We start from the raw sequence: 26,780 nt of genomic DNA on the forward strand, positions 1-26,780 counted from the left end.
TTTGAGAGCCACAAAAAGAAACTGAGAGCATAAAAGTATTCACGGTTAAAAAAAATCCGTGGAAAAACAAAATGCAGCATGATTGGATGGGGGAAGGGAATATCATAGCCTCCTTTCTAACCCCTCCCCCAGCACTTACTTCCCTCCCAATGAGTCTCATTAGTCGGTGGGTAAGGGGGATTGTAATTTAGCCATGGTTGAATGTATCTCATCTCATTTCGGGATGTAGAGACTTTTTTTATTATCATATTTATGCTTTTGTGATGAGAGAGGTATGGGGATTCTCAAGGGTCTGGGAATATCTTTGCTTCATCCTGAGAGCTCCCGTCTATTCCCTCTGTGCAATGGTTTCTAATCCTGCCTAGGATGGAGAGATACAGAACGGGCTTCTAATTTCATGATTGAAGTGAGAAGAGATAATATCAGCTCAGTTCTCTGCATAAAATTATTTCTAATACAAATCTTCTAGAAGTTTGCCTTTGTGACTGCAACATGGTTAGGAGGATAAGCGTGTATATATAAATATATATATATATAAATAAAAACTACATGTATGTACATAGTTTTTATTTATATCTGTATAAACAGATCATGAGAAGAAATTTTTTTCTTAAATAAGCCAAGAATTAGGCAGGGTGCTCGTTGTCACTGTGAGCATGCAAGGTGACTCCTTTTAAGCATTTCGTAACATCCCTTGAGACAGAATCATGGCAAGTGTAGAGTATATCAGCCCTCGATGAGGAGCGATATTCCAGGCACCCTTAGCAGTGGTTATCTCGAGATGATCGTCTCTGCACAGGCTCCGCACATGCTCATTGGCATTTGCCGCAATGTACTCTAAAAGGCTCTCAGACAGCAGAGGGTTAAGGAAAATAAATGGGGTCCGATGTGAACATCTTTCTCCATTTTCAGTTTTTTAGAAGATAAATGTTTTAGATTGCAATCTGTGGTTCCCAGCAGTTCTTTGGGAACGCTGCAGTCGGCCCACAAAAATCGCTACTGCTGAGCCAACCCTAGATAATGGGTCTCAGCAGGGATGACATAATGTGCTAAAAGAAGACTATGATGTAATGCCCATCTCAGAAATCAGAGCCAATTTCCGTTACAGAGCCTTGGAGTGTAGCAGGAGGTAATGAGCTAGCATAAATTGTGCAGCACGGAAAGCTTCTGGGTCTGATATTCCTATCTGCATGTTTAAAGGCAAAAATAAAATGGAATTCCTAGATCTGCTGGGCTCAAGACCATCTGCTCAGCAAGAAGCTCTGCCCCCTTCCAATTTGGACAGAACGGTGCCCCAGGCTCCCCGGATCACCTTAGTCCATGTGGGAGATAGTTTCTGGGTCTGTAATCTGCAGTGAGGTGATGATGTAATGTACAAAGCTAAATTTGTTTCTGCGGATAATGTTCGAGAAATAGGCATGGTGTTTGAAGGAGATCATGCCTTCCCTGGAATGTGGAGTAACTGGCTAGAAATGCCTGTGAGGAAGTTGAGGGTGAGGAGCATTGAAGAAATACAGAGTCACCTTGAAAACCTTATTAGATGCAACCTGCTCTGGCTCGGAGAGGTACATGTATGGGGTGCCTGCAGCTCCCAGATTACCAATATCTGCAGCCTCCCTTTAATTAGTGATGCATTCCGACCTCCTGGGGTATAGCCTGCTCAGCAACCAGAGTCCAGCTCTTTGTTGTGTTTCACATAAATGTTGGAAACAGCTGTAAATTCATCTAAGCAGTGATCTAGCATCTCACAGAATAAGGAAAGGAAAGCATGGTCTTTGATTTTAAAGTGTTTCACCAAATCCCCTCCACAATTTTCTATTTTAGTTCATTCTTTCCTTTATTTTAGTTTTAACTGCTCTGAGTGTTTGCATGAGAAACACATTTCTATTTTATTTGCCTTCTATGGTTTCTGTTACTTATTCCTCACTGGGGGCTCAATCCTGCAACCCGCCTTGCATACCAGCAACTCTCTCTGGATGGAGCAGCAGTGGTTTTGTGTCACTTCTTGCTTCAGATTGGGCCTTCAGCACCACAGACCTGGGTGGTGACAGCATTGGCAGAGAACTTCTGGCTTCACCAACTGAATGCTGTGTGTTTAAATAGGGAACGAACATCGGGAACAGATAAAATTTTCTGGTATAAGAAAATGAGAGAAAGAAAACAGAAAACATGACATACAGGCTAAAGAAGAATTGTTCTTGTGACATGCAAACTGAAATGGACATTGCCTCCTAGACCTTTCTCTGAAGTGCTAGCAACTCTTTTAAGTATATTCTTCCTTGCTTAAAGGACAGTCACCATTACAGCTACTGGTGGCCATTTGCAGACTGATCATGGGTCAGACATTAATACAATTAATGGGGGCCGGCCCGGTGGTGCAGCGGTTAAGTGCCCAAGTTCCACTTTAGCTGCCTGGGCTTCGCTGGCTCGGATCCCGGGTCCGGACATGGCATCTGCTTGGCAAGCCATGCCGTGGTAGGTGTCCCACATATAAAATAGAGGAAGATGGGCATGGATGTTAGCTCAGGGCCAGTCTTCCTCAGCAAAAAGAGGAGGATTGGCAGCAGATGTTAGCTCAGGGCTAACCTTCCTCAAAAAAAAAAGAGATGATCCAAGATTTAGGGGCCAAGGAAGACTAGGGACTGTGTGGAAATTGGTAAAAGAAACCTTAAGTTGGAGACGGGAAGGCCTGTAGGGCGAGCTCTCAAGCCCTGGCTCACATGGTCAATTACACCAAACAGGAAGAGAGGGATGCTCGCATTTTGGACAGGAAATAAAACCACTTCGCTACTGAACGAAGATTTCTCTCCTCGCTCTGTAACTGCCCAGACACTGAGAAGCCGCTGCCACCCTGAACTGTTATTTCCCCCAATGGACATCCCTTTAGAACAGCCCCTCCCTAAAAAAAAATACAATTAATGATCGTTTTTATCATGTTTTCTAGTGTACAGCAGGTGCTCTCCTAAACTCCTTGCATTAATTGTCTCATTTAATTCTTACCAGAGCCCACCCTATGAGGTAGATACTAGTATTATCACGCCCATTTTACAGAGGAGGAAACTGAGACTCAGAGAGTTTAAATAACTCACCAGGTTCACGGCTGGTACGTGCCCAGCTGGCACTGGCCACCCTCCTACTCTAGGGCTCCGCAGTCCACGTGCTTAACCACTATGGAGAGCTAATGTTTAGATGACACCAAGTTTAGGTAGAGATGGTTCCTGTCTTCAAGGTGAGGTGTTCCAGAGGGCAAATGAGTTCCTTACATTAATATTTACACAAAGTGAAGGATTGTTGCCTTTTATCTTTGAATCTGCATCCCTGCGCCCAGTGCTGGGCATATACCAAGTGCTCACTAAATGTTTGCTGAGGTAGGGGGTGGGTAGCCAGAAGAATGAGTGCAGGAAAAAATAAAATCAAAATCAGATAGAGAGCTCTCTGAGAATGACATGGAGTCAGGTCTCTTCTAGTTTATCTGGGAAGACTGTCTGAAGAAGATGGTCACAATGTGTTTGCATTAGTAGCTAAATAAGGTGAAAGGGCGATTATTATCTGCCCCCAAGTTGTATAGCATCTGACTAGGTGATTGAGGCTGCTCAGTGAATAAGTGGTAGAGACTGTGAAGATTGCACCCTTATTAATAGAAGACCTTCCATAAGCAAGTTCTTTACCAATTCAATGAAGTCAATTTTTAAAAAGAATCTCTGATATAAAAATGGATGGGGACAGGAATATAATTTGACACATAGGAGGGACATGGTAAAGTATAATTATTGATTTGGACAGTTTGTAATAGATTGTCTCCTTTATATTAATAGCCATGCGTCCACCACTATGTATTTCTTGCTGTATTTACACACCAAGAAGGAGATGATGAGACCTCCTCTGATCTTTGGTCTGGGTTTGTGATATCTAATGTCTGTTTGTTTATTCTGGTCTTTCTAGACCATAAAAGACACAGAAGGGACAATACAATAAAAAAAACAACCCACATATATCCTTAACCTACAACAAGCAAAATTATTCAACCAACCAACCAATATCAGGCAGTGGTAAAACCATCTCAGTAGTAAGTTCAAAATCTCATGCTTCCAGGCATCCATTTGACAGAGTGGAATTTTGTTTTCATCACAAGTACCCTAGGAAATGCTCCTTCAACCTTCACCCCAAATTATTCCTGCCCTTTCTGCATCCTCAATGCCTAGTGAATCTGCCTCCTTTCCATTCTCACTGCGGGTGCTTTTACCACTCATTTAGCTCATCCTGAGATGCTGATCCCTTCCTCTAGTGTCTTTCACTCCAATTCATTGTGGCCGGTTGATCTACCTAAAGGCCAGCCCTCAAAAAATTTTCAGTGTCTGTACATTACCTAGAGAATTGAGACCAAGCTTTCTGGTTCATCATTTTAGATGCTCTGCAATTTGGCTTCCAACAAAATTTTCCAGCTGTGCATTTCTTGTCATTTATCTATCCCATGCTATAGCCAAGCTGGTCCACTTGCTCTTTCCCAAGCAGATCTTTATTCTTGTGCCTTTGAGCCGTTTCCTTTTTCTCAGGAGGCTTACTCTTCAGTATCCTCTTACAGTTTAAGTCTTTTCTACCCTCCAAGCCCCAGCTCAAGATCCCACCACTTTGATGAAGATTTCTTGGCTCCTGCCACTGAGAAATGACATACTCCTTCTTGGACTCCCATAACACTCAGGTTGAATTTCTCTTAGGGCCCCTATCTGATTCTTCTCTGTGTTATGATTGTTAGTGTGAAATGTCTTAGAATTTTGCAACCAGGAGGAATATATTCCCTCTCTCTTATTAACTTGTAAATTTTTAGAGGCAAGACTATGTCTCCTTCATACTCATGTCTCTTAGAGTGTACAGCAGAATTCTTAGCTCATGGCAGATGTTCTGTAGATGACTGACAACCAAATGAAATGAGCATTTAAAATCCACAGTTTCAATATTAACCATTGAGGCATCTATAGTCCGAAAGCTGAAAAATAGGGTTTACTTATATATACTTGTCTCTTCCTCTTTTGTCCCCTGCATATGGGTGACCAAGGATTTCCAGTGAAACTTGATGATATCTGGATTATCTGATGAGGCTAAAGAGAAAATTTAAAAAATAGTTGGAAAGAAAGGGTGATAATGAGAAAATCACAGGAAGCCACTAACTGACTTTCTTTTTCTCATTTAATTTTTTCACCCTTTGTCTCTTTCCTATCTCCCTTGTCTTCCTCCTGTTCTCCACACTATATGACCCTTGGTGAGGACCGTGAATGATTGATAAAGTTTAGAAAGATCATGTTAGATTTCTTGCTCCATGGAAATCTTCTGGTTCTGCTGAATTAGTATGTCCATTGAGAAAACTGAAGTCTTGCTTTCCCATTCTATAAAATGAAAGGGTGAAAATGAGTTAGCCCTGAGTTCCCTTACAGCATCAGAATTTGTTGAAATCTAGTAAGAGACAGTACTAAAGACGTTTTCCTCTTCATTCAGGCTGTTGAGTTCTTGAGCATAACATTGATGTTTTCTTTGCTATAGAAAGATTTATGGAGCACATATAGAGCAGACACACACACTGCATCAAATATCCATTCATGGTAAGCCTGAGAGGCTGGAAAGCATTTGAACTGATTGGTACGAAAACTCAAAGGGCTAAAGAAATTCCCTTTAATGAATAGTAGGGTAATGAAATTCCACTGTAAAATCTAGCAAAGTAGAGAAAAGGGTAGATATTACTGTGGTGAAACTTATATGAACCAGAGGGGTGGCTAAATGTAATGATGCCTTTTTTGGGAAGCTGGTGTAGGCACATGCCTCTCTGGATCCAAGAAAAAAGAGACTTTTCTTGTCCATGCTCAAGCACCTGTTAAAAGACCAGTCAGTCAGCCTCTATCCCTGAATAGCTATGATACAGATCCACCTCTGATATCTGTAAAGCATTTCCTAGGACTGAGGATCATAACCTCAGCCTATCCAGGTTGAGTTGAAGCCAGCTACTTCCTGCTCAAACCAAAATAACTATAAGCCAAGCCAAAGGCTAAGACAGGTTGAATGGATCAGTAGAAAAGACTATAATGAGATGAGGATCAGCAAGATGTTATTGCCTCCACTGATGGTTCCCAGGATCTCTTGCCCATGTTGGGTACTTAGGGAGGAGAGAAAAGACCTCCTAGGAGATGTGTGTGGATCATGAGCAGTTCCCTGTAACTGTGTATTGACATCTTTCTTCCAGGAATGAACTCACCAACTGATTTCAAAAGGAGCTCAGCCCACACCTGCCATTGACCACAGTCTTGTCACCAACACCGTATGGTTAACTGAATCAAAAGCTTCCGACAGGTCTAAAATTAGCCTGGCTAAACATATCATTAAGGGGTTAGAGAGGAGTATGAATGACCTTTCTTCAGCCCTGCTTTCCCAGATCCAGTCAGCTGTGGGGGATCACGGGAGTGCTAAGTCGGGCTTTTAGGTTCTTGAAATAAATGACCCTTTAGATTGATTTTTTTTTATTGCCTGAAGGTGCATATTTTTAGAAAGTTTGGAAGCATTCTGTTCATCTATTTTGACTCATTTGAGTATAAAAATTTCGCATTTTCACACTTTGGAATTTTTTTGGAACTTTTGGAGTTTTCACACCCAATCTTTTTTTTGAAGTCTCTAATATTTTAAAAAAACTTTTCAAATTAGTTTATTTACAGGTCAAATGCGATTTCCTCACATTTTCTGGGTAGGAATGTAACTTTACCAGCTTTGAAGGAAAAGAACATCACGGTAGTTCACGGTAAAGAAGTTATAAATGTGCGGAAATACAATTCTAAGCATTACATTTCTAGTAGGGACTCAAATACCTACGGAGAAGAGTGGGTCTGTGTTTTTACTCCTTTACACAAACCTTTAATGCTAAATTAAAGAAAAAGATTTATTCTCTTTATCTTTGCTGCTGAAGGACACCTTTATCTTCCATTTCTTTCCAAGTTCCAAGTGTAAAAGACCCAGGGGAAGAAACTGAAGATGACATGGTGCCATTTCCGAACTCTTGCTTGACATGAACCAGACTGTTTCAATTTCTTTACTTTCCAGCCCAATTATTTTGAAGTTCATTTCCCTTCTCACTAAGCTAGGATGTCCCAACGTACGTTTCCTAGCACACCGGGTCTGTAGGATGTTAATAGATGTGACTTGGAAAAAGAGCTTTGAGTTAAACAGATTTCTTTCCTGCTGGGCTTCTTTCTCAGATTCCCTAGCGTGTGACGTGAATCTCCAAGAAGGGAATATGGTATGTAGTATTTCTCATGCTTATGTGCTCTGGATGAACTCATTTACTTTCTTTTCTCTCTCTTTCTTTCTTCCTTTCTCTATTTATTAAATCAAGTATCTAGAAAACTGGTGTTTTCAGGAGCACAACCAGGGAAGTAATAGAGAATGATATTTGTAATTTCAAAATTATATCTCTTTTTCAATTGACTGAGCAGCTCATTTTCCTGAGCAGTGATTATCTAGAGTGGCTATTAGTATGTCCCAGCCCTCCTGCCACTGGATTGGCCCTGGACAATCACCTCTCTAAGTCTCCATTTTTTATGTGTAAAATGACAGAGCTGGGCCAGACGATCTTTTGGACCACTATAGTGCCCCCCCTCCAAGTTTCTGCAAGGTGGACAGTCACCGGGCTCGACGGCCCTGCCCCTCAACCGCAGCTTGTCGGAGTAGGGATAGAATAGTGTTATCTGTTCAGGCTTGAGTGAGGTACCTTTGGCTTTTTCTCTTTCAGATATTGCCAAAGAGTCATTATTGATCAGAGAATAAATCTAAGAAATTTTTAGGGCTGGCCTCTGAAAATAAGAGTTTGGCTAGAAAGTGACTCCTCAGACAGGATTTTGGTATAGGTCTCGTAACACAGCTAAGGTCCTTTTCAAGATTTTTAATTAAAGTGTGTGTGTGCTAATGCTGTAATTATAAACAGGCTCTGTCAAGTCAAGGAGCATTGCCCTTCAGTCATTGTATTTCAAAGCACCGACTGCCCACTTTTGACAAGCGAAAATGTCTTTCGTTTGGAAGTCGACTACAGAAAGATGTAGCTTTTATAGGCAAGTGCCATATTCTCTCTGGTTCTTCCACCTCAAACCAGAGCCTGCTATAAACATTTGAAGAGCCCTGGACTGGAAGTAAAGCCCGTGTTCTATTTAAAGACGCTAGACTCTAAATCTCACTGGGCTCCAGTTTCCCGATCTATGAAGTGAGATCCTGATTATACTGTTTCTGGGAGGCACAACTCCAAAGTCTTCCCTATCCTTTTCCTCACCAAAATGCACCTGCCCCAGGCCCTGGCCTCAGCTTCCCAAGCTAAGAGTCTACAAAGATGCTGCAGTAGGTCGGCTGTCCATGGCTGAGAGCTTCATTGCTCTCTTGGGGACATTGTTCATGTTCACTTTGCAGCAGAACATTCTCACATACACGCTGCTGTAGTTTGAAGAAAAACATCTCTCCTGATGCAAACCTGATATTCTGAATGTGACAATAATGTTTTGGTGGCATTGTATATTTTGGAGTCATCTTTCATGCTTCTGAGGCAGCTTCCTCTTTTCCAAGTCTGTTCATCCTTAATAACAGTATAGAGAAGCAAGGATGCAGCCTCATTATTTACACTCTGTGCCCACCTTGGCTTAAACAAGCAGGGCAGGATCAGAGTGGCGAATGCAATGCAGCACTGTCTATGCACAGAGGGATTGTGGAGAAGATTCTGTTTCCCAGTAGAAATCATTGCACAGCTGTCATGAGTCTATCATTTGTCCTTTAGGTCTGTGAAGGCAGGCTTTGCTGCACTAGTCCTTCCCACAACCCCTTTTCATGAATCAGGTTGCCCTTTCCAAGTTCCTCCAGGGTAGACAATAGATTGTGCGATCCGGCCCTCCATGGGTCCCCGAGACAAAATTGGTTGGACTAGGTGTAGGCACCTGATCCCAGAAGAATCAGTCCTTAGGCTGGGTTGGTCGATGATATTTTCTCTCTCAAGAATTTGAACTGTGAGACTTAGAATAACCATACTTGAAATTATAGAGACAAACCTGGCAACATTGGGCCAGCATACCCCTGTGGCCATAAGTGGCAGAAGCTGGGTAGCTGCTTCTCTCATTATAAGGACATATACTCTTCTCCAGTCCACCCCAGTCCCGATCTGTCCTCATGTATGTGACCTGAGGGTCACCCTCCCCTCCCGCTATGCATTAGAGTTTGCTCCTTTATTTATTTATTTATTTATTTATTTATTTATTTATTGTTTTGAGGAAGATTAGCCCTGAGCTAACTACTGCCAATCCTCCTCTTTTTGCTGAGGAAGACTGGCCCTGAGCTGACATCGTGCCCATCTTGCTCTACTTTATATGTGGGACGCCTACCACAGCATGGCTTGTCAAGCGGTGCCATGTCTGCACCCGGGATCCAAACCGGCAAACCCTGGGCTGCTGAGAAGCAGAAGTGCGAACTAAACCGCTGCGCCACCTGGCCAGCTCCGAGTTTGCTCCTTATAGCGTCATCTCAATTATGCCTTTGCCTATCCTTCCTATCATCCCCAGCATTTCTCTCTTCTTAAAATTTGAGCTAAGAAATTTTTACAGGAATGACTTACCTGTTGGTTTCTTTCCCACCTGCATAGAAGTTTGTCTGTTTACCTTTTAGTACATCATGGAAGAACAACTGGTTAGATTTCATCCTATTTGAAGAGTACATTTTGATGGCCTGACTTAAAATATAGGCTGTGTGACATCCATGAAATTCCCCCTTTGGGGATGGATGGGGATAGCTCAAAGAGGGAATTGTTTCCATAGACATTTTCCAAAACACCGGCAGAGATTGACTTGTAATCAAATTGCTTTTGGGCAATTGGCTTTAGCAGTATTGAAGGGTGTCATCTGAGGTAGAGGTTGAGGTAGTTTGGGTGCTTAAAGGTTTCTCTCACAGGAGTCTGGAGTGTGGTATAGACCATCTCTGCCCACTCTTTCCCAGGGATGGGTTGGTTTTTCTGCTAAAAATATTTGAATCACTTTAGTATTAAAGCCAGGTTGAAGGAGAAAGTTAAAGTCAGACAGAAGAGGTGACTTCCTGCCTTTAGTCCCTAAGAAGCTAGGATCTGCCAAAGAAAGAGGGTAGCGAGACTGATGCAGTGATGCTCAGCACCTGAGAGAAGGCTTCTGCAGAGCAACACAGAGAGACCAAACCATGTGGGAGTAAGATGGAAGTCTGGGGGTGGCACAGTGTTGTCTTAGGGCCGGAGGGGTAAACTGCATGGCTAGAGGTCCTGGCTACAGTGTCGTGTCAGGGATCTGGGATCATGTTTGGGTTCAGCATTTCTTTTTTTCCAGCATGTTTCTCAGAAACTGTGGAAAGCAAATGCTCAGGCATATGGGCTGCTGTCAATGATAACAAATGTATTATATATATATTTTTCTCGATTCCTGGAAACTGCATTACCACATGGCTGGACATATAATAATCTCTCCCTTGTAGATTGTTAAGTGGATTTTAAAAGATGATGGTGACACATTTTCGAGAAACTAGACTGTGGGGGGGAAATCTTGATGGTGTATCCTGCAGCAGTTTCAGTGGCATTTTGTAACTTTTCTTTTATGTTGGTGTGGGACACCGTTCAATTCTGCAGTGAATTAGATGTTGTTTTAAACACCATGAATTGCCTCATAAACTGAAGGGAAGCAGAAGTGGTTAGAAGGGCCCCTTATAAAAGCCCGTTTAGTTTGTACGAACAATTTAAAATGTATGGAGCCCCTTTTGTGTGTTATTAAGAATAGTAGAAATGAAAATAACATTTTAAATAAAGTGACAGTATGACTTTATATGCTAATAATACTCCCCCAGACCACATAAAGTAGGCATTATTGACATCTGTGTTCTACTGAGGATAGTCAAAGAGATTAATCCACTTGCTCTAAATGACTCTGCTGGTGGCAGAGTAAGGATTCAAGCCCAAGTCTTTGCCTACTGTTCCTCATATAATTATATGCCTAGTCCTGTGACATTTTTTCTTTACAGGTTATTTTTGGTGAAAAATTAATCTACGACAATAGCAAAACAAAACAAAACAATTTTAGTATCCAAGAGGAAAGTTGCATAGGCCAACTCTTGTGCCCCATCCTCTTGCCCTACCTTTTGCTCCAGCTATTACCATGGAAACCAGCTACACGATCTATCTCCCTCTTTTTGCCTCCATTTTCTGTCTTGGCAGTGCAGGACCTGCAGGAAACCACTGGGCTGTTCGCAGGCATGTACAAATCTGGAACTGAGAATTAACACACATGGGCAATCCTTGACCAATGGAGGGTGGTAGTTGGTCAATAAATGCTCCCTTCTGTATTTCTCCTCCTACCAACTCTGTAGTATACCTAGCATTCAGTTTTTCCTCCTTTCCTTTTAACTCTTTCCCGCTCCCAACTGTTTCTTGGATTCATCTCTGTAAATTAATGACCCACGTGCAAGTCTTTTCCTCAGGCTTTGTTTCCTGGGGGAAATCTAAGCTAAGACAAAAGGTTTCTGCAAACACCAGCTTCAAGACCTCTCACTAAGTATAGTGAGCATTTGTTGTTTCTGTCACTCAATGTTCACTATTTCTTCCTATGATAATCATAGCTGGAATTCCTCTTTTTCTAACTCAGTCCACTTGGCTTTGGTGTGTCTGATTCCATCCCCTGACTCCACGTGGTCCAGGCACAGTCTAGGTTTGAAGATGAACATGTGACCCCATCAGATGCTCTGAGATTTTTACTGGGAACAGGACTCTTGCTCCCGTGTGCTGGGATGGGCCCCCTGAAAGGCTGAGAGATCTGTGATGCCAATGCCGTCATGTTGTGGGACTTGAGACTGGGGCAGGCAGGCCTAATTCAGGAAAAAAAGCCACATCCTGATCATATTATTTGAGTCCTGAATCTATCTATGCCCCAGACCAGATCCACCCCTGAACATTTAGTTTGTGTAAGCGCATAATTGCCTTTTGGCCAAGATGCTCACTTGCAATGCAAGTGTCTCAACCATTCTCCAAATCTTCAGAATCTCTACGGTTAGGTCTTTCTATGAACTAGTAAATATCAGGAGGCACCCCAATTCCCATCACATAAGTACCCTCCCAACAACACGACTTAAGGAAACTACCATGGGGAGATAGATTCTTTTCCTTACACCCATCCAATCAGACTGAAATGTTCTGGGTGAAATAATTTGTGGCACAATTTCAATCTTTCCTCCTAGAGGAGGAGCAGATTCTCAATATCTTTGCTAATGAGATCATGGAAGTTGTGGCTAATATGGAGTACTTTCTGCCCCGATGAAAGGGGTGAGTTAGCTGTGCAGTGACGGCTTTGATGTGACTCACTTTTTCTGGAGCCTTACCGTCCTGTTTCACTTTCTAGAGTTGCTGTTTTGGAGGAACACTCTGTACTAGGCTGTACACTGAGTTTATGCTAGAACCATGCACTTGCAAGCATCACTAGTGGTGGCTTAGATAGTCTAGGCTTTATCTTCCACCGTACTTCGTGCCTAGATTTTACTTTTTTGTTCTTATTTATGCTTGTTTCGCTTATCCAAATTCATGGCTTTCTTCCTTAGTCTAAATCAGTGTCTTCTGCAAACCTGTGTCTTCTGAGAAAAGATAACTCAGATTTAGAGGCGTTTTAACAGAAAGAACCTTTCCTTGAGGGTTAGTAGCTCCTTGCCCTCCATCTCTGCTTCTGCTTCTAGGTGTCAGTGCATTTATACCCTACCTGGAGATGTGGTGCAGATAAAGCCTCCCTAGGCAAAGGACTAAGAGCTTCGTTCCAGCTGCAGGATGGCTTAAGCTATTGAACGTGTCAGAGAGAGCTGCCTAGAGTTTGTCCGCTTTCTAAACTTTCTCAAACTCCACATCAAAGTATCTGTGTCTCCTTAAAGGATCAGTAAGTCCATAAGCTCGTCTCATCTATTAGCCGTTCTTAAAGCCTTTTCTCCACAGGTCAAGCAGTTTTGTAGTTTTCTTAGTTCTCAAAGGTGAAGAAAGCTTAAGAAGAGGTGCCCAGAGTCACTCTGGGACAAATAGAAGGACCTAGGGAAGGCTTGCTGACAGATGTCCTGAACTGAAAGGAGATGCCAGACTAAAGAAAGGCTCTGTTCATTTTAGCAGGCTCACTGAAGATTACCTTTTTCCTGAGGACTGGATGTACCAGTATCCATCTAATTATGTTCTCACTATTGGCTCAATCTTTTGAAGACAATGCTTTCCTTTGAGAATGATCTCTTTATCTGGCATTGGGGTTTCTATTATTTTTCACTGAGGGGCCCTGAGGCTCAGCCTTAAGTGCCGAAGGATGCCCATATGTTTCTTTGAGTTATTGTTAATTTTCTTTTTTTGTGAGGAAGATTTGCCCTGAGCTAATATCCATTGCCAATCTTCTTCTTCTTCCTTTTTTTTTTTTTTTGCTTGAGGAAGCCTAGCCCCGAGCTAACATCTGTGCCTCTACTTTGTATGTGGGATGCCTGCACAGCATGGCTGATGAGTGGAGCAGGTCTGTGCTGGTGATCTGAACTATCCTGCTTTTGCCTATTGGTATGAGTTCATTAATGTACTTTTCAGCCAAAAGAATGGGGTCCTGCTAAGAAAGAAGATAACCGAGCAACAGGAGGAAGGAGGAAGGCAATTCTAGCTAGACTGGTAGCCTTGGACTGACTCGGTGCTTCAGTCGGCTTCTCTCAGGCCGTTGATGAGGGCCCCAGGTAAAATCCTGCTCTATTTAGGACTGCCTTTGGGGGCCCCAAATAATACCTGGTAAGATTTCTTACAGCTCATACTTTGCATAAAAAAAGAGAATTGCACAACTTTTACAAAAATATGCCTCACCAGCATCATCATATAAGATTTATAAATCAAGGTCTGGAAAGTACACATCTGACCTCACAGAACTGAGCAAGCTGTCTCAGCATGGCCAGTTTGAGGGATTTCTTAGCCACCCTGTTACACAATTGTGAAGTTCTTTATCAAGTCCGCCAGTGAGCTTCTCTTGGTAGTCATTTTGTGAAGACTTTAAAGCCGGTCATTAAATGTTAGTGAGCACGTGCTCTGTGCAAGGCGCTGCACTTAGCACTGAGGATGGTACAAAGAAGGAGAAGAAAGAGTTCCTGCCCTCAACACATTTACAGTCTTGACTGGGAAGCCAGAGCACAAAACAGACAAAACTAAACAATGAAATAAGAGTTTTGTAGGAACACGAGACTGCAATCTCGGAGATGTTACAAGGCAGCTTGGAATTACTAAGTAGGTTTACTCGGTATAACTAACATTTTCTATGAAGAATAAATGTATCCATTGTTGTTTTACATAACCTTAATATACATCACCACCCAAAGACAGATGTAGACTTTATTTCTGATGATGAATACCTCATGATTTATTTTACAGCTAAGAAATAGAAGCAAAGATGCTGCTGTTATTTTATTTCTCAAAACTAACAATTGATAGAACCAGATTGGAATTTTTTATGGCCCAGGAAAAGTGTACTGAGCCACTGAGAGGTCACTGTTACATGTCTTAAGAAGTCAAAGAAGCAAGATATGGTGGCGAAAAAAGGTTCTGGAGTCAGATGGGACTAGGTTCACGTCTAAGATTTGTCTTGACCATCTGTGAGCTGTGTGACCTTAGGCAATTTAGTTAATCTCTCTAATGTTCTATTTACTTACTGGTAAAACAGAGACAATAATATCTCTGTTGCAGGGATTTTGAAGGGATAAATGATTTAATGCACATAACGCACCTGGCATGATAACACAACATGTGAAACCAGTAGGCACCCCATGATGATAGCCTGTAGACTGATGTAACTATACACATCTGAACTGCCTCTTGTCAGGTCATTTTGAATGTCCACATGGAATGACCAGGAATTGTGCCATATTCTGAGGGGCCAGGTTAAATTATGCTGGGCTCTATCTTGACTAGAGGTTATGCAATTTTAAGTGCCCAATATATAATGATGATAATTTAAGATGTTATTGGTCTCCATAAATTTTAAAAAAAATCTAGAATTTCTTTTTACTAATTGATAAATGGTAATTCATAATTGGTAAAAACATTTTCTAAACTTTATTTTTACAAACAAGATCCATGATATCTTCTAAGATAAAAACGATAACACAGTTGATATTGCTGGTAGCACTGTTTGAATCAGAACTATGGTTTAGTCACAGAAAAACTTATCTGCATTGTTACAGGGATGGTACTTCTCTGCAGGGAGGTGACGAAAAAGCACTTAGAGAAGGAAGTGGTTGAAACTTCTGGTTGTCAGGGTCAAAGGCATTTATATCACACAACATAGACCATTTTATACACGGAAGTTGTTATTGTGCCCCCCTCAAGTTCATATGCTGAAGTCCTAACCTCCAGGACCTCAGAATGGGACTGCATTTGGGATAAGGTCTTTAAAGAGGTGATCAGGGTAAAATAAAGCCATACAACTGGCATCTTTATGAGAAGAGGAAATTAGGACACAGACAGGTACAGAGAGAAGATGAAGTGAAGACACAGGGAGAAGATGTCCATCTGTAAGCCACGGAGAGAGGCCTCAGAAGAAACCAACCCTGCCGACACCTTGCTTTCAGACTTGTAGCCTCCAGAATAGTGAGAAAATAAAATAAATTTCTGTTGTTTAAGCCGTGCAGTCTGTGGTACTTTGCCCTGGCAGCCCCAGCAAACAAATACAGATACCAAGGTAGGCCTAAAGAATTGAGAGCTTATAACTTGGGGCCAGGATGATTCCATCTGGATCTGGTCACTATTTTCCTCAAAGGAAAAAAATTAAAGAGGAGCTTGGGAATTTGGGATTGACTGCGCCAGTTACTTAGGCTGCTAAGCCACACCCAAAATGCAATATTAAATATGGAAGTCACAGAAAAGAGAACAAACTGTGTTTTAACTGAAATCATTTAAAATGTGTGAAAAACCAGCTGGACTAGCTGGGGACTGAGAATTTGCCATTAAAATAAAGATTAAAACCCTAACTACCCAAAATTTGGCTTGTAAACAACAGTATGGAAATGCGATTAAGTTCTTAAGGTAAATAGCTAGGCAGATCTGAATTCGACACTACAATCTAACACTTACAAGTAGTGTGGTTTTGGTCAAGTTACTTAATCTCTCTAAGCATCTGTTTTCGCATGTGTGAAAAGGGGTACCATATATGCTTGCTATAAGGATTAAGTGAGTTAATAATGAGGTGTGTAAATGTGTAATAAATATAAGCTGTTATTATTATTTATGTCAATATTAAAACACAAAGTTGTTTAAAGGGTAACTTGCTGATGAGGAAGAAATACATGTTTTTGCAGGCAAGCTGTGGAAGAACCAACATTCACCCGCAGTGGTTTACACAAAGGTACCAAATGCTGTGGATGTGAGGCAATATTCTTATCTAATTGCTGCCATGGCTGATGGAGAGACCCTGATGGTTCTATAATCTCAAGTATAATAGTGACAAATTACCGTACGATGAAATATCCCCAATATCCTTACAAGACTGTTCACTAAGGGGGTAGGGGTACTTCTTTGGGGCAGGGTGGTCTGTGGTTGCTTACGGTGTTCTTTATTGATTCTTTTGAACTGTGGGTGGTTTTCTCTTCTAGGTACCTGTATGTGTATGTTAGAGGAAGTAGGATATGATTAGTGACCTATTTTTAGATTTCATATAACTCTTAGCTTTGCCTCTGTTATCATAATTCCAGACACCATAGCTTCCTTGGTTACCACTGCTGTACCAGCTCCTTTTACATTTTGTGGTAAACCAGTTGATCATTGAGTCTGAAGAAAATGAAGCATGCAAAGCTAAAGGTCTAGAAACATGTTTCTTTCACAAACCTTAAAGAGGAGTAGTGACTCAGACCTGGGTGAGCACAATGTTACCCAGGACCTCTCAAAATAGTACTGTTCTTTCCCCTGAAGCTGTAGGGATTAGTGCTGTGGGCCTGGGAGTTCCTGAACTGAGTGCCTCCTGGACTTCCCCAGGGCACAGCGTGGGCCCCTGCACCTTCCTGGAGGAGGGTGGCGCACCTCGGTCCCCGTGGACACCCTTCCTGCCACCTGCCGTAGTTGAGCTCCCCAGAAAGGAGAGTAGGACATATCCTGGGGGAGGTGGAGAGAAGAAAGCAGGGTTCCCAGGCAACAAAGCGCCACAGAGAAGCCTACGGCAGCTTCATGTACCGCAGGGGAACTGACTTTAGTAGGGGACAATTTCCTCTCTATAGCTCCAGGCATGGTGCATAGTCACCCTTCACAAGCACATCAAATCCTTTCTGAAGCAGGCCTTGCCTGGAATGTTATGTTACTTTCTCCAGAATATTGTTTGAAATTAAGAGCCTAAAGTCATAAATACTTTTCCTTCTTGCTTTCTCCTTCCAGAGTGGAAGGCCTTATAGAACTTCTTTGGTAGAAATGTTCATAGAAATTTGGGGGCTATTTCCAAAGCAGGATGGTAATACAGACGTATTCTTTCTGGGAGGGCTGAAGGGTGACCTAGTCAAATTGGAAGAAAGACGATCCGAAACATGTACATTTGATGGGGATAAGAAACCTGGAAAGCAGTAATGCCAAAGGGGAGTTGGGGTGATAGGAGAGCAGCCAGACTGCAATGAGAGAAGGCAGCGTGAAAGGCCAGGCCTATTTTCGGACACGTACCCTGAGTCATGGAGCAACAGAGACCAAAGGTGACAGCCGGTGTCTCGGCTCCTCAGTGAGTAAGCATCTGGAATATCACTTTGATTTTTGTAAAGCTCAGTTTAGGGCATAGAACCTTAGGGAATTTGGAGAAGGGTAAGGAGAAGGAGTATGGAGATGAGGAAGACTCAGGGAATCTGATCAGAGGAAAGATTAAAAGGAGCTAAATATGGGTAGCTAATAGTAGGATGGTAATAATCTACTAATTCCTGACACCCTAGAAGGCAAGCATTATTTATAGTTGGAGATGGTATATTTAGAAGATAAGAGATAGGAATTGAAAGGCTGAATCACACAAGAAAATGCTCTGGCCAACTGTATTAGCTGATATAACACACCATTTCCCAAGGAAATCCAGTGTGTGTGTGTTTGTGTGTGTGTGAGAGAGGACTCCATCACTGAGATATTTGAAAGTAGATGTTCAGTATAATGGTAGTATAAGCTTCTCTGGATCAGAGACCATTGCAGCACTAAATGACCTAATCTACAGAGCCCCAAGAACAGGGCTCTATGAGAATATTTTATAATTTCATTGCTTGATCAAAGTGAATTATACCTGTGGTCACCTGGTTTCTAAACTCGGAAACAAGTGTCCATGTGTAGCTCCTAGAACCCAGACACTTAGGAAATGAACCTGACAATGCTCCTCTAAAATGTAGTCTTCCTTAAAAATATATTGATTTGATTCTTAGAGTCTATTCTGTGATAACAAAAGGAATTCTACCATGGCTGAGAAGTAGAGGGCTTGGATCTCACGTCGAGGAAGCATGGTCCTTCCATAGTAGATGCAGGGAGGCCCACAGAGCAAAGTAGAAGTCAAGGACCACACTCAGGTAAAGACCCCATCAATAACTTTGATACCTGAATCCTAGAGGATGCTGTGGCATGTATGGTTCCTGTTACAGGATTGTGGATCTGGTTAAGTGTTTGGAAATCCATGGAAGATGGTACACTGTCTGTACAAGCATGGATTTTGATTCGGACTAAAACAAGCTATCCTTTTGTTAATTACAGTTTCAAAAACAAAAGTTTGCTGCTAGGTTTGGAGGAAAGCTTGGAAAAGCCTCTGGACTTGGATCCATGCAAGCCTTCTCAGACATCAGGGGTCTATGAGGGGCCGGATATTTTTACTGTCTATTTTTTATTTATAAATAAGTCCTACGTCCCAGGTGCTGGAAAGCTAATCCAGGCTGACAGATTTCCTTACTTGACTGTCTTGGCTTTCAATGGTCTGTGTCACTGCTATTAATAGTAAACTCTATATTCTTGAAGAGTTTTTCTTGTCTACTCTGCCAGTCCCACAGCGGACTTTGGTAAGAGAGTTGGGGTTGGGCTGGAGGAAGACAGAAGCAATTAAGTAGAGGGAACAAGGAGGCAGCAAAAGAAGAGAAGCCAGGAATTTCTCAAGGGAAATTACCCTTAAGCTGACTTTGAAACTTTCTTTGATACATTCTTCCAGCAATTGGTTTTAAAGTCTAAATAATACAAGAATTAAGGAGCTCAACAGGACCCATGGATAGATGGAAAGTGATTCCGATTACCAGATTAGTTGGCCTCTATGAGAAGGGGACTCAAGAGATAAACTTGTTGAGTGAGCTTCTTTTCTGGCTCCCTTTTCCTTAAGCAAACATAAAAATAGTCCTTTTAAAACAGAGCAATATGTATCTTTTTGATAGTCTCTTACTTTGGTTTTCAAAATGCATTGCAATTTGGTAAGAAATTCCAGTCAATTTTGGTGCTTTTGTGTCTTGCTTATTTATCCTACTGTGGCCCAAGGTCTCAAGCAAAGATTGCACAGTGCCCCCAAATACTTTAGAAGCAAAACCTTTGTTAATGGAATTCTGTGGAAATAGAATTTATGCTTAACTCCTAGTTAAACATAAAACCCCTTTTGCTTTAATCCTTGGTGTTGAAATCCTTTCTAAAACGTTTACATTTGCTTTTATGTCTGTGCATGGACATGGTCTAACCTGGCTCTGATGATTCAGCATCTTGTAGCCCCCAATTCTAATAATGTTTTTTGTAGAGGGAGAAGGTAAAGAAGATTGGAATGGGTATAAGCCTTAGCTGAAAAGGCTCCATTATATGATTGTGTTTAAATCCTGTAACAGACTGGCATTCCTGGTTGAGTTCTAAATATCTGCAGACTTTAGCTCCAAATACTGCTACTCCTTTAGCAGATCCAGAACGAATCCTTTGCTTTCATGTTATCCCCTCCTAGGAGAGTCATGAAGCCCTGACAATGAAGACTGAGGGAAGGGCTGTGTCCACAAACAGGACAAAACCCTCATAGGAGCTATTCTGCAGGAACTTTCAGTCCTGAGGCCGAGTGCTCCTGCGTTTCTGTCTTGACATGTAAGAAACCAGGATGGACCCATGAAGCCCACAGACTGCTAGCTCTTTCCCAGCACAAACAGCTGAGGAAGTGTAAACGCGTTCATTCATGTGGGGCGGAGTCATCATGCTGCAGTCTGTCTTGGCGCTCCCTTTGAGTTCACGGAAAAGTGCCAGGTTGGAAGACACAAATAGCCTATCCGAAAACAGTTTTTAAACATCTCCTTGCTCTCACCCTTTCCATCCTTGTCGCCAGAATGATGGCAATGTAGATCACATGAGAAGGACAAGAAAGTGGTTGCAGGTCAGGATTCCTATTTGCCTTGGCTTCTCTTGCTTGTTATGGAGACAAGGAGAGAATCCGCTGCATCAAACTTCAGCATAACCTCTTTCAGCTGTAGGATTTACCACATTTATGAAGCAAATGGCCAAATAAATTATAGCTGGGTCAAGGACAAGAGGATTTAGCCAAGGGAACCCCATGGTTCCTTGCTTCTCATGAATGATGTATGGAATGAGGTAATGCAACCAAAATTAAGTGTGAGCTGCAGAGTCACTTTCCACACAGCTGGCAGTGTAGCTTTTTGATGACTATATGATTTTTTTAAATGTCCTGGAGCATCAGAAGGCCTGAATTCTAGAATCGCATTACCTTGCAACCTAATGCCACAGGTATTTCTGGCCTTCAAGGAAGTGGGCTGTCTCCAAGGGGGAGTGCCATGGATATTTTGACATTAGGAGGTTTGGAAAACCCTTTCCTCTAATTGTTCCTTCCTCCCCATTTGAGGTCTTAGCCTTGCGGTCTAGAGAATCATCATGATTGTTATTGGAATCTCGGGGGATGGGAAGGTGTGGTTAGAGAGGATAAGAAATGAAAATCTGAAATGGAGCAGTATATCCAGAGGGAACTAATTGGCTAAAGCAGAGTTTGCAAAAAGAGCAGACTCCATGATCCTTTACCTGAGACTGTATTTTTGATGTTTACTATGGGCCTCCTTTTCTGGCTCACGAACTTTCCTTCTGAGCAAGGGAATCAGGGAGACATGGGTTAGCCCCCGTTCTGGCTATGTAGCCTTGGGCCTCACCTGCAAGCTGAGAGGGAACATCTGCCACAAAAAAGTGGTTTTTGAGGATTGATGTAATGTCAATGGCCAACAAATATCAATTCCCTCCTTCACTCTATTTTCCCTCTCTCTTTTTTTCTTTTCTTGTTGACTTTCCTCTTAACATGTTGGTAGATGTTTATCTTGAAGTTGATAAAGCTTCTGCTTGTAAAGTGGGCTATCAGCCTGCTCTTTTAGGAAACTCTGCTTCGGCCAATTAGTCCTTTTGGAGGAAAACATTCTGAAGATTACGAGAGAGAGAGAAAGACACTATTTAGGGAATAATTCTGGGTGCATATGAGGATTGAGAAGCAGGTAAGAATGAGGACATTTTATCCATCATGGGTAAAAATGGAACAAGATTCTTATAATACATTTGTTTTCTATGGTATCCTGAGCATTAGCAAGGTGCTGCTTGAAAGACAAGAAAAAAGATCCTCCATGAACCTGTGCCTGTTTATTTGATTTTATCCTGCCTACGTTATTTGGGAAACCCCTAAGCTGAGAAATTTTTATAAAAAGAGCTGTTTCCTGGGGTTCCTGGCAGAAGCAAATACAACATTGACATGGTGGGATGAACCCTTAGTCCAAGTCTCACAGGATTCCCACACATAAATACCTGTTTGAACATGAGCTCATGATACATAGTTGTAAGTACACAAGAAAACAATCTACCACAAATGTGCATTAGCAGACATTAAAAAAGACGTTAGAATTAGATAGTTCCCCACAATTTAAGTGGTAGAATCATTCAATGGAAGCTGTGAGAATAATGTTTTAAATGATTAAAGACGTAGAGTAGGAATTTAAAATACGAAAAATGAACAAGCTATTATAAAAATTCATTTAAAAAAAGAAAAGGCAGATTTTAAAAGAACTACTAAAACTGCTAGAAGGGAATGTAACTGAATGCAATTGAAGTGAGAATTAGTAAACTAGAAAATCTAAAAAAATTATCCAGAAACTAAAATTGAGAGATAAAGTGAGGGGAAATATGTAAGACAGGTGGCAATACATGTAGAAGAAAATTAAAATTTTACATATGTTAATCATAGTTCCTAAAGGAAAGAATAAAGGGAGTAGGAGAAAGGCAATACTTGAAGAGATAATGATGAAGAATTTTCCAGAGTTACAGTCCTAAGTCCTTATATTCAGGAAGTGCAAAAAATCTCAAGCAGATTACCTTAAAAAAATATACTAGACATACTGAAATGAAATCTCAGAAGTCAAAAGACAAAGAGAAAAATCTTAGAAACAACAAAAAAGAAACAGCATTTTATTTATAAGAACTGACAACAGACTTTTCAATAACAAAAAGAATATTATTTTCAAAGTTCTAGTATAAAATTTTATTAAGTCCAGTAATTATGAGTGAGATGCAAGAAGGAATGATGAACACATAAATTAGTAAGCATGCGATAAATCTAAATTAGTATTGACTTGATAAAACAACAGTGTCGACAATGGCATGATTTAGAGGGTAAAAAGAAAATGGAAAATTAAAAGCTATACAAAAGTAATGTGCAAGATGGGGAGGCACTGACTGGCTCTAATGTGCTCTGAGTTCTTGTATTTTCTTGGAAGAAAATAGAGAGCATTAATTAACTTTAGATTTTGTTAAGGTAAGTATGCATATTAAAACTTTAAGGATAACCACTAAAAAAAAGAGAAATTAGAAGATAAACATGTAACTTCCAAACCAGGAGAGAAAGAGCAAGGAGTAAAGAAAACTCATTTAGTTTAGTAGAAGCCAAATAGGAGATAAATATACCTTAGGGTAAATAGGAAACACAAAATAAGATGACAGTAATAAGTTCACATATATCAGTAATTACAATAAATGTAAATAGACTAAACTGTCCAGTTAAAAGATCAAGATTATCACATTGGGTTGAAAATAAAAACAAAACAAAAACCAGAGACATATCTAAAACATAAAGACCCCCAAAGTTAAAATAAAAGGATAACAGCAGATACGCCAGACAAATTTTAACCAAAAGAAAGCTGATATAGCCAAGTTAATTGCAAACAAAGTAGTGTTTAGCTATTAGAGATAAAGATGAGCTTTAAATAAGAATAAAAGAAATAGTATCCCAGGAAGATACACATTCTTTTCAAGGACTCATGGGCTATTTTAAAAACCTAACCATGTATCATTACAGAGCAAGTCTTGGTAAATATAGTAAATGTCAAAAAAGCATATACACACCAAGCTCTCTGACTACAATGGGATTAAGAGAGAAACCAATAAGTAAAAGATTTTTTTAAAAAACCCAATACTTTAGACAATTAAAAATAACTTTATTTCTAAATAAATCATAGATCAAATAATTAATAACAATGGAAATAAATATTTATAATTATACAATAATGAAGTTGTCATAGATAAAAGTAGTGTGATGGGGCCAAAGTACTACTTAGAGTATAATTGACAGCCTTAACTATTTCTACTAGAAGAGAAGAAAATCAGGACTTAATGACTTAAGAATCTAATAAAAGAACAGAATAACTCAAAAGAATTAAAAGAAAGGAAAATATGAGGCAGGGAATATAAGCTAAGAAAACTAAAAGCTAAAAACTAGGAAGTTTCAACAAAATCCAATAACTAACCTTCCTGTGCTTCCTTATGCATTCTGTCCCTAGGAATGTGGGGTGGTTTACCTAACTGGTAAGTTTGAGAGGCATACACTGAGCTTACTCAACTCAGCTCTGCCCTTCTTTCAGAGGAAACCCGCCCGGAGTCAGGATAAATTTTCCTCTGCTCCTCCGTGCCACAGATCTTACCCAGGCAGCCCATTTGGAAATTCTGCTTACTCAGGAAGTCAATCTAGTTCTGGCTCTTGTATTAATCTACAACCTCCAACCTAGCCTTTATCAGTAGTAACGATACTCCTTTATTTGATTTCTCAATTTGTTCATAACCTAGGAAGAAAAGAGGGAAAACACAAATACATCGTTTTAGGAATGAATAAGAAAACATTGGTAAGATGTAGTAGATATTAAAGAATAAAATGAGTATACTATGGCTAACCAAATGCCAATAAACTTAAAAACTTTGATGAAGTAGACTATTTCATAGAAAAATATGAGTTTAAAACAGAATCAAAAAGAAATAGATAAGTAGTTACGACCATTAACAAAATTCAGTCTTTTGTAAAAATCTACACACATGCTTGTTCATGTCTATACACACACATTTCAAACTCCTAATTTACAGTGAGTTCTGTCAAACAGTAAATCTTACACAAACATTACAGATAAGAAAAGGAGTGAATGCTTTCCTATTCATTTTATGAGACTAGTGTAACTTTGATAGAAAATCAGATAAACTTGATATGAGAAACAAAAAAATGCCAAAATGAAAAAGGAAATTTGAACAATAATTACTAATAAACGTATGACCCAAAATCATAAATACAATATTTGCTAATCAGAATCCAGCTGTGTCTTTATGAGTTTTATATATGTGTATTTGTGTGCATGTGTGTGTGGGTAAATGAAATAGGGGTTAACAACAGAACCCCTTTAATGTAATTTAGCATATTAACTAAAGAAGAAATATATAATAATTTAAACAGAAGTAGAAAAAGCATTCTAAAAATTCAATGTATTTTCATCATCAAAACTCTTAGTAAAATGGAAAAGAGGGGAATATTTGGCAAAGTATATCTACCAAAATTTTTGAGCAAACCTTATACTCTATGATGTGATCTTCAAACAGGAGTAAGACAAGAATGCTCGTCATCACATGGTCTACTCATCAATGTACTGGAAATTCTAGTCAGTATATTAGACAAGAAAGAAATGGAAGATGTAAGGGTTGGAAAAGAAGAAAAATCTTTTTCAAGTAATAAAGTACTTAATTCAAGTAATAAAGTTGCTGGATGAAGGATTGTTGTAGGTTGGTTTCCCTGGGAAGCTGACTCTGAGCGGAGATTAGCACATGGAGAGTTTGTTAGCTTGTGTTCTTGATATCAGCAACCTGTAGAAGGAAGAGGAGTGAAGCAAGACTGGGCAAAGGGAGAAGCTGAGCTGTGATGCAGTCCTAAAGAAGGCCCCAGAGAACCCCATGGGAAGATCTGAAGCTGGCAAGTCCCTTTAGAATTGTTCCAAGTTGGAGAGAGGAGGCCAGGCCTTTATATCCCCAGGTTGACCAGTTACTGGGTGCAGGATGCCCTGGGAAGGGGCATTGCTCTGGGCTTGGCAGCTCTTTGGCTGATGAGGTCTAACTGCTGGCATTACTTCCTGCGCTTGAGGGGTGAGTGCTGAAGGGGGATCAGGGAGGCACTGGGATCTACCTGTTCACCTAAGTTCTGGGTACCATTCCTTCAGGATTTCAGTGGAAGTCTTCTCCTTTGGGGAAATTTGTAAGAGGAAGATAAGAGAGATGAACTAAAGCTCCCGTTGTTGTAGCTGGTGTTGAGGCCACAACTGATCCTCATTGATCCCTGCTGTACTATGCATTCTAAATCCCCTTCATCCTTAGCCAGCACCTCTGCTCGTCTCAATTGTCCATCTGGTGGGTGACCAAGGTGTTCATTGCTAAGAGTTCTGTGACCCTGGTCAGTGGTGCCCCTCTCAGGCCAGGGTTGCTGCAATTGTCCAATTACCATCAAAATTGGGCAGGAGAGTACCAAGAAGCACCCAGGTGCGTCACTTAAATGCCAAATACATTTTTCCCTGCCTACACTGTGTAACAGTAACCCTACCTTCTTCTGGTAATGTATTAATGCCCCTGCCGCTCTGAACCTGCAACTCATTATGCTAATTGCCTCTAACAGTTAAGTGCTGCCATCTGGCCTCTATTGTTTCAGGGTCCTAGTATCCCATTGCTCTCAATGAGCCCAGTTCTGTAACAGCCTCTGCTACTGTCATTCCTGGCCTGCAGAGGGGAGCCACTGCTGAAATTAGCGAGGCCAGTACTCCTCCCATCAGCACGTTCCTTATTGCTTTGGGCCCTCCTCTGGAGCATCATCATCCTATGGATTTTTTAGTCTTACATGTTAAGTCCACTCTTATATGCCTACTTATCTGAGGTTTTTTTTTACTGTTTCTTCTTATTTCTGCCTTGGCAATTCAGGTATTTCTACCTTCACTTAGTGCAGGCTAGGGTCAAACAAACTTTTTCTATAAAGGGCAAAACAAACTTTTAGGCTTTGTGAGCCACAACCAGCCTTGTTTGCATATCTTCTTTGTTTATTTTTTACAGCCCTTTAAAAATGGAAAAACACATTCTTAGCTTGTGGGCACGAAGCTGGATTTGGCCAGCAGAGTGTAGTTTGCAAACCCCTGGGCTCTCACTTTTTCGTGCTTCTGGGAGCCCTGCTAGCCTGGTGTTTACCCAATCTCCAAAGGTCCTTAACAGGACCCGTGTACAATCCCATGTCCTGCTACAGTGACCCTCAACTGATAAACTTTCCCTTCTTCAACTTTGTACTCTGCCTCCCATGAACCAGCATCCTCAGGATCCAGCCCAGTGCATACTCTCCTGGCTCTTGCTGGGACATGTTTTCTAGGTCCCACAGCTCCTTTTTGGTGTATGTTCTTTCCTTCTTTATCAGGCTCAGAGCATCCTGGCTGGGTTAACCTTAGATACTGTCCTAGTTGTCAGGAGA

At 40.9% G+C, this 26,780-nt stretch overlaps 1 long non-coding RNA gene across 1 annotated transcript in view; it reads right to left on the minus strand.

Annotated features, from left to right (window-relative positions):
* The window catches only part of LOC139077789 (uncharacterized), a 47,886-nt gene that overhangs the window by 13,930 nt on the left and 7,176 nt on the right, over nt 1–26,780 (minus strand). The window contains exon 2 of the long non-coding RNA XR_011530287.1: nt 1,961–2,133. This is a non-coding gene — a long non-coding RNA (uncharacterized lncRNA). The remainder of the gene's footprint in view (nt 1–1,960; nt 2,134–26,780) is intronic.

This window comes from Equus przewalskii, chromosome 20, assembly GCF_037783145.1.
Source record: "Equus przewalskii isolate Varuska chromosome 20, EquPr2, whole genome shotgun sequence".
Classification (NCBI taxonomy): domain Eukaryota; kingdom Metazoa; phylum Chordata; class Mammalia; order Perissodactyla; family Equidae; genus Equus; species Equus przewalskii.